We start from the raw sequence: 9103 nt of genomic DNA on the forward strand, positions 1-9103 counted from the left end.
TATTTCTACATCTTAAGCTTTATAAATCAATTCCTTGGAGAGGCCAAACTTAAGAACAGCTTGTCCTCGACACGAGGTGTTTACATACTGTTGGGTTCTCCTCTCTCTCTTTTTCCTGCCTCCCTCTCTCCACCTCCCCCAGCCGACCTTCCCTCGCTCTGTGGAGGAGGACAATCTACTGGAAGGAACGAGGGACTTGGCCGCAGACCAGAGCAGAGAGAGAAATACTGTAGCGTGAAGTCTGACTGTATGCATGTGTAGAACAAAAGAGGTCACATGAACAGTGGAATGAAGAAAACTGAGGGATAAACAGAGCAACAATTGATCATGAACACACCTGGTGGAGAGAGAGAGAGAGTTTGTTTGAGTGGTAGCTCCCACATGACGTCAGACGGAGAGAGTGGGGGTCTCTCTCTCTCTGCAACCAGGGGGTCAAGGGCAACATGTTCCCAACAAACACAGAGAGAAAACAATTAACAGGGCTTTCACAGCAGGGGAGAAATATGGAGGGACCTGAGGGGGTCTCTAGAGAACAAAAATAGCAGGAAAATGACCTTCCTCTTCACAGTGTCACTGAGAGCATCTCCAATGCTCCTAAATTTAGTTCTCTGAGACGTTTTTGAGAGAGAAAAGAAAAACATGGTATAATAATAAATCCAATGGGAATTCTCAGGAGAAACCATGACACAGCTACTGAAACATACAAACAATACCAGACAAGGAACTGACTAAACTGAGGGCTTGAATAGACAGATGATTAACAGAATCAGAACAGGTGAGAACTAATGAGTAACTATGGAAACAAATGAGTGGAGAGAAAATGGGAACAAAGGAAACTGGGTCAAATTAAACAAGGAACACAGAACTAAACCAAAACAGAAAATAACCCTGACAGCAGTGCTAATTAAACTAAACTACAATAAGTAAACTAAACTAAACAACAATGCGGTGAAAAATATGAATTTTATTGCCAAAGCAGCGTTAAACTGAACTAAACTAAACTAAACAGCAGTACAGAATAAATAAATTATGAGTTTTATTGCCAAAGCAGCATTAAACTGAAATAAACAGGAGGGCCGTATAAACGTTTGAATCTGTATTGCCAAAGCAGTGCTAAACAAAATTAAAGCTAACATAACCAAATTAAACTAATTAAACCAACAGTGCAGTGTTTTCTTTCGATGTCTCTTGTGCAGAAGCTCTGCTCTGAGGTCAGTTTTGTGTTGTAACTGCAATGTCATATTCATCTCAAGCTTTCCCATGAACACATGACCACATGACTGACAGCTCCACGACCTCCACGAGTCCCCAGTGAGGTTGAACCCACTGAGCCGGGACAGGAAGCGCTGCTGGGGTTCCACCCACAAATGTTCTGCCTTCCTCTGTGACCCGTTATCCCCGTTTACAGTGAACTGATCCACACACACACACAGCGTGGGAATCCCAGCACCTTCACACAACATCTCAGAATATATTTAGATTCAGACATTAAACTAAAACACTCCTGAAGCATGTTTTCCACCAGTTAAAATGTTCCAGACAGTGTGGATTACATGTGTACAATGAAAAACTAGTTGCTGGATTTGTGTCCATGAATTTTGAATATTCAAGATGTGTTCTTGTCTCCATTCTTATCAGTGTTTTTAGGGGATTTCCAAATGCATGAAAGAGTTTGCAGTTAGTAGGATGTAAACATTCTTGACCACACTTCTAAATTCCACTTTATTCTAAAGATTATATTCGGATTTACCTGCCTCTAAAGGTTTAGTCATAAATCCAGATTTAAACCTTGTTGATGCAGAAGTGAGATGGAGAGCAGAACTAATGGCCTTTAACCTTTTCTTTACGTCTATGGGACATGATCATATCACCTCCTCCTAAGGGTCAAAAGTCACACAGTTCCATATGTCTCAGACCTTTCGCTGACCATCTACAAGCATAAAAAGCATCAAGAGTTTTCTCAAAACAGCATAAAGCTGTCTCAAAGCACTAGCTCCGATCAGATTAGCTGGCTTCTACACAAGATCACTGAGTCACAGGAAGCAAGGTCGTGTTTACAAGTTCCCAGGACTGCTGCAAGAAGTACCTCTGAAGAAGAGAAGTCACTGGATTTGTCAAAGTTTGCAGTGGCTAGACTGTTCTGGGTGGTTTCTAGGGTGTTGCTATGTGGTTAGAAAAAACATTCAGAGTGCTTATTTTGTTAATTTTCTATGCAGTTGCTAGGGTGTTGCAAGGTGGTTGCTAGGGTGTTCTAAATAGTGTTTAGTGCTATGCAGTTGCCAGGGCATTGCTCTGTGTTTGCTAAAGTGTTCTGAGTGGGTTTTATGCCATTGCTCTGCAGTTGCTAGTGTGTTTTGGGTTGTTGCTAGGGGGTTGCTAAGGTGTTCTAAATGGGGTTTAGTGCTATGCAGTTGCCAGGGTATTTCTTTGTGATTGATAAAGTGTCCTGAGTAGCTTTATGCCATTGCTCTGCAGTTGCTAGTGTGTTTTGGGTTGTTGCTAGGGGGTTGCTAAGGTGTTCTAAATGGGGTTTAGTGCTATGCAGTTGCCAGGGTATTTCTTTGTGATTGATAAAGTGTCCTGAGTAGTTTTATGCCAATTACTCTGCAGATGCTAGTGTGTTTTGGGTTGTTGCTAGGGTGTTCTAAATGGGGTTTAGTGCTACGCAGTTGCCAGAGGGTATTGCTTTGTGTTTGCTAAAGTGTTCTGAGTGGGTTTAGGCCTTTGCTATTCAGTTGTTAGGGTGTTTTGGGTTGTTGTTAGATTGTTGCTTAGGTGTTTCCCAAATTGTTTTTTGTGCATTGCTATGCAGTTGATAGTGTGTCTTTGGTGCTTTCTGGGGTGTTGCTAGGTGGTTGCTAAGGTGTTCTAAATGGTTTAGTGCTTTGCTATGTAGTTGCCAGGGCATTGCTTTGTTTTTGCTAAAGTGTTCTGAATGGTTTTATGGCATTGTTATGCAGTTGCTAGGGTCTTTAGTGTAGTTGCCAGGGCTGCGACAACGAGCACTTCTGAAGAACAAAAGTGGGTGGATTTGTTAAAGCTTGCAAGGTTTATACTGCTGAATCTATGAAAGTGGACCAGATATGTTGCTAGACTACATGGTTCCTGGCATTGGAGGGGCGGGATCAAGTTAGTTTGAGCTTGATTTTGGGAAAAATTGTTTCATCTTTCTCTTTTATAAATACAAACTTACAGCACTGCTAACATTCTCAGATTACAGTCCCCGTTTCTCAGGCTGTGTGTTTCCTTTTGGAGCTTTGAAGAGTCTGTTTAAGATAAGATATCTCAGTGTAGGACGTCCTCTCCCAATCACAAGCTGCCGCTAACTATTTATAAACTCTAACAGGGCAGAAAAATGGAAATACTCACTCTCTCCCCTCACTAATGTGTGCGTGTGAGGTAATATCACCTGTCTCTTTCATCAGGGACAGTTGGATTGGACATAAGGAGATGTTAAAACTTCCTGCTCTCCGGATCGACACAAGAGGTCGTTTGCAAGCGCCAGCCTTGCGCTAAAGATCATCAATCAGAGATGTTAAACCATAACACATGCCATCTCTGTTTATATCTCTCTGTCTCTATTGCACTCTTCCCGCTGTCATCTGGATCACGTCTATGAGCTGTCAGTGATAAACCACAGGCCCACCTGAAAATCTCTCCTCTGCTCTCGGCATGTTTAAATAACCCCCAGGTCTAAGTTTCCAAACTATTCAGTGTGTGTATAATTGCAACAAAAACACAACGAAACTATATAATTCCTACAATATCTGATGCAACTAAATTGCTTTTCAAAATGAAATCCCATCTGTTAAAAACAAACTCATGCAGAGGGTTTTGATCAACAAGAACGATGGAGCTTTAATTATAAACCAATCAAGAGGTTTAACCCCCCCCCGTCTGTACAATTCCAATATATGATTTTGGAATTGCTTTGCTGCACCCCATACCATAACAGATGTTTGCTCTTACATCTGTCACTGATGAAAGTCTGGATGGTCCCTTTGGTCTTTGGGACTGAGAACGTGACATTCATTTTTCCCAGAAACAAGTTGAAATGTGGACTCATCTAATCACAGCACACATTTCCACTGTCTTTTTGACTATCTAAGATGAGCACTGGCCCAGAGAACCCTGCGGCATCACTGCTAGGGTTGCCAACTGTCCCATATTAGCCAGGACGTCCCGTATATTGGGCCTAATTGATTTGTCCCATACGTGATCACGACACTTGAGAATGATCACAGACACCTGTCATCATCCAGTCACGGCCCCCTCACACGCATGATCAGTATGCATTAAGTAAATCAATCACAAATCGTGAACATAACTGTTCCCACAGCGAGCGGGATTCACGCTAACGGCAATTACCGTCACCGTCAGTGTTTTTTGTTTTCAGCAAATCCGTTTTGGCGAATGCAAACAACGTGATTATTTTTCATGACTCCATCAGCCGCGCAAGAAAACATGTAGGCTAATTTACCTGAGGAAGGAAGTGATCAATAAGGGAAGTCGTCTTTCACTATTGTAATGTTAAATAGAGAAAAACATTTTACATTTAAGTAACTTCTAGCATATTCTTAACCTTGGACCTTATTCTTGAAACACAAAATGACCAATAAAAAGTGTCAAGCACCAAAAGCAGCCCATATTAAATCTAATATGTTCTCTTTAATGCCTCGCCCTACACAGACTGAGATTTCTCTGGATTCCCTGAATCTTTTCACAGTATTATGTATTGTAGTTGGAGAAAGACCTATATTATTTGTGATTTTGCATTGAGAAATGTGATTTTTGATTTGTTTGACACTTCTCTCATGAAATTTGGCACAAAGTGAAGAGCCATGATCCAGCTTTGCTTGCAAAGACTGAGATGCTCCTTATATACCCAAACATGATACCCTCACCTATTACCAATTCACCTGCTTACTTTCAACACTTAAAAAAAAATATTCTATAACCTTTTCACTTTTATTTTGCCTTTGTCACAACTTTTTTTTGGAGTGTGTTGCAGCCATCAAAATCAAAATTTGTTTATATTTACAAAATACATTTAAGTTGAGCTTTAATTATAAACCAATCAAGAGGTTTAACCCCCCCCCGTCTGTACAATTCCAATATATGATTTTGGAATTGCTTTGCTGCACCCCATACCATAACAGATGTTTGCTCTTACATCTGTCACTGATGAAAGTCTGGATGGTCCCTTTGGTCTTTGGGACTGAGAACGTGACATTCATTTTTCCCAGAAACAAGTTGAAATGTGGACTCATCTAATCACAGCACACATTTCCACTGTCTTTTTGACTATCTAAGATGAGCACTGGCCCAGAGAACCCTGCGGCATCACTGCTAGGGTTGCCAACTGTCCCATATTAGCCAGGACGTCCCGTATATTGGGCCTAATTGATTTGTCCCATACGTGATCACGACACTTGAGAATGATCACAGACACCTGTCATCATCCAGTCACGGCCCCCTCACACGCATGATCAGTATGCATTAAGTAAATCAATCACAAATCGTGAACATAACTGTTCCCACAGCGAGCGGGATTCACGCTAACGGCAATTACCGTCACCGTCAGTGTTTTTTGTTTTCAGCAAATCCGTTTTGGCGAATGCAAACAACGTGATTATTTTTCATGACTCCATCAGCCGCGCAAGAAAACATGTAGGCTAATTTACCTGAGGAAGGAAGTGATCAATAAGGGAAGTCGTCTTTCACTATTGTAATGTTAAATAGAGAAAAACATTTTACATTTAAGTAACTTCTAGCATATTCTTAACCTTGGACCTTATTCTTGAAACACAAAATGACCAATAAAAAGTGTCAAGCACCAAAAGCAGCCCATATTAAATCTAATATGTTCTCTTTAATGCCTCGCCCTACACAGACTGAGATTTCTCTGGATTCCCTGAATCTTTTCACAGTATTATGTATTGTAGTTGGAGAAAGACCTATATTATTTGTGATTTTGCATTGAGAAATGTGATTTTTTATTTGTTTGACACTTCTCTCATGAAATTTGGCACAAAGTGAAGAGCCATGATCCAGCTTTGCTTGCAAAGACTGAGATGCTCCTTATATACCCAAACATGATACCCTCACCTATTACCAATTCACCTGCTTACTTTCAACACTTCAAAAAAAATATTCTATAACCTTTTCACTTTTATTTTGCCTTTGTCACAACTTTTTTTTGGAGTGTGTTGCAGCCATCAAAATCAAAATTTGTTTATATTTACAAAATACATTTAAGTTGGCAGTGAAAACTTTGGAAATCTTTTCTTTGTACTTTGGTCAATTAAATAAAAGTTAAAGAGAATTAACAAATCACAGATTCTTGATTTTATTGCATTTTACAAAACATCCCAACTTTTCTGGAATTGGGGTTGTACGCAAATTGGGACGTACCTACTGCCACAATGCTATGGGGTTGGTAGTTGCCAGGGCGTTGCCATGCAGTTGCTAAAGTGTTCTGAGTGTATTTATTTCGTGCATTCCTATGCAGTTCATAGGTTGTTCTGGGTGGTTGCTAGGTGTTATGCAAATTCAAAGGTGTTCTCGGTGTTCTCTCTTTTTATTACTAGGGTGTGGTGGATGGTTGCTAAGTGTTCTTTGTGTTTTTAACAGGTTGCTAGTGTGTTTATAGGGGATTGCTAAGGTGACCTGAGTGTTTTTGTGTATTGCTATTCAGTTACCAGGGCACTGTTATACAATTGCTAGGCTGTTCTGGGTGGTTTCTATGTGGTTTCTATGCAAATGAAAAGGTTTTCTCAGCATCCTGTCTTTTTGTTTGTTTACTGTGAAGTTTCTAGGGTGTGAGTGGTTGTCAAGGTGTTGCTATGTGGTTGCCAAGCTGTTTTGAGTGTTTTAGCATGTTGCTGTGCAGTTGCTAGGCTGTTTTGGTTGTTTTCAAGGTGGTTTCTTTGCAAATGCAAAGGCTTTTCAGTGTTCTCTCTTTTTGTTTGTTTACTGTGAAGTTTCTAGGGTGAGTGGTTGTCAGAGTGTTGCTATGCGGTTGCCAGGCTGTTTTGAGTGATTTAGCATGTTGCTATGCAGTTGTTAGGTTGTAATAGCATCATCTATGGGTCTAAAACAGCAGACAGGGCAGGAGATCTGATCTGGGGTTAGGTTTGCCCGTCATACACTAATGATGACTGACTCACGAGAATGAAACTTTCTCTTTTTTTATCATGTGGTCTGTGTTTCTCTGTCCATCTCTCTGTGTTTCTCTTAGCTGCATGAATGCTGCAGCACAGGCAGTGGGTGGAACTAATCTCATTAAATATGAAAGAACTTACAGTGAATTGAGGAAAGAAAGAGGGAGTGAGAAAAAGAGGAGAGGAGAGGTTACTGAAGGTCGGTGTGTAAATGGTTATGCAGTTAATAAATCTCAACAAGCTTCTCCAGAGAGTTGTCCGAGAACTTTGAGTAAGTTTGATGTATATCGTGTCATGTCGTGTTTCCTGTTTGGACAGACAGAGGAGGGGGGACTCAGATGACGGACATCCCACTGGACAAATAGGAACTTGAGATCTTGAGAATCTTCACAATCAACAGCAAAAACTTGATAATTCTGTCTGATGTGTTGATGGAGAGTCTCTACAGTCTACTGTGACAAGAACATCCGTGATTTAAAGCTCAGATAAAAAAAAGAAATATAAAGAAAGAGCAATAATCAGGGTGATTATTGAAAAAAATCATGTTTTTTCCTTGATCTTTTGAAATGTACATGTATACATGACAGTGATTAAACTGCTGGATGTCATCAAATTGCTGTACTGTTTTGTGTTAGTAGATGTTACTGCTTCCCATTGCTGCTCACTTGCATAAAAAGGTCAACTTTGTGCCAGATGGCTGCTCAAATTGACAGCCTTGCTGAGCAAAAGAGACTTAAAAAAACATTTAAAAAATCTTACTAGCCCCAAAAATTTGAATGGTAGTGTACTACAAAAGTAAAAAATTGTCATGTAAAAGTAAATCATGGCTGTTTTGGTTGTGCGAAACAATGACTAAGATCATAAGAAGACTTTCGGGAAGTGAAGAAGTGTAGAATATGACTCCTTTAAAAAGTAAACAAAAAACAACCAATCAAGTTAGAGAATATCTTATTCCACTTAAATAAGAAACACAACATTGCTATAGTGTATTCTGCCCAAATCAACTAACATAAACTTTCATACCACTCAAACAAACACATCAGAACACCACAAATTACACAATTATTACAGAAGTGCAGTTATTTACTCGCGTGATATGAATCTGAATGCACTGAGAACCAATTACAACAAGCAGAGTCTGATTACATCAGGAAAATGGAAATTAGCCATATATGGACTCAATGGCCAGGATGAGGAAGTTGAATCATGGAAATCTGAATACATAATTTTACTTGTGTTGACAAGAGAGGTTCTTACCTAACACCAGAGGAATGCAGAGAGAGAGAGAGAGAGAGAGAGAGAGAGAGAGAGAGAAAGAGGCTAGTGACTGGAGTGTTTAGTTTACCATCAGTCTGTCGATTACTCTGAAACATAAATGTAAAAGAGTTAAAGTTAAGTTTACAGCAGAAATTACAGCACAAACAAAAATGAAACATTTTTAAAGTTTTTTTCTATTTTTTATGTGTGTTTTTTCCCTGGCCTTACTTCAGGTGGAAATACTGTTATGTCATGTTATGTTATGTTATAAACTGCATTTCTGTCATGACAACTCTCTGAGGGATTGGCATGGTAATGTACATAACAATGTTAATGTATTTGGTCTTGGCGGAATAGATCTGCTACGCTGCTGCTGCTGCTGCTGTGGCAGAGCAAGTACCGAGACTTGCTACTGCCAGTACATCCACAACATGCTGCTGTAAGCATGTAAGAAATATTGCTGCTGCAAATATAACATACATGAAATAACCCCCATATAGCATATATGAATCACCTCGTAGCAGATCTATACAGGTGGAGCTGGGGAAGGTGGAGGGTTTCTGAAGCAAGCTGCAACTGCTACTGCCAGCACTAATCATATATTTGAATGTTGAGCAGCGAGCTCATTGGCTACCGATACAGAAGAGAACCAATCAGCTGTGCCATGTGATAATGATGTCATT

Source organism: Sinocyclocheilus anshuiensis, unplaced genomic scaffold, assembly GCF_001515605.1.
Source record: "Sinocyclocheilus anshuiensis isolate Anshui unplaced genomic scaffold, SAMN03320099.WGS_v1.1 scaffold376, whole genome shotgun sequence".
NCBI classification, from domain to species: Eukaryota; Metazoa; Chordata; class Actinopteri; order Cypriniformes; family Cyprinidae; genus Sinocyclocheilus; species Sinocyclocheilus anshuiensis.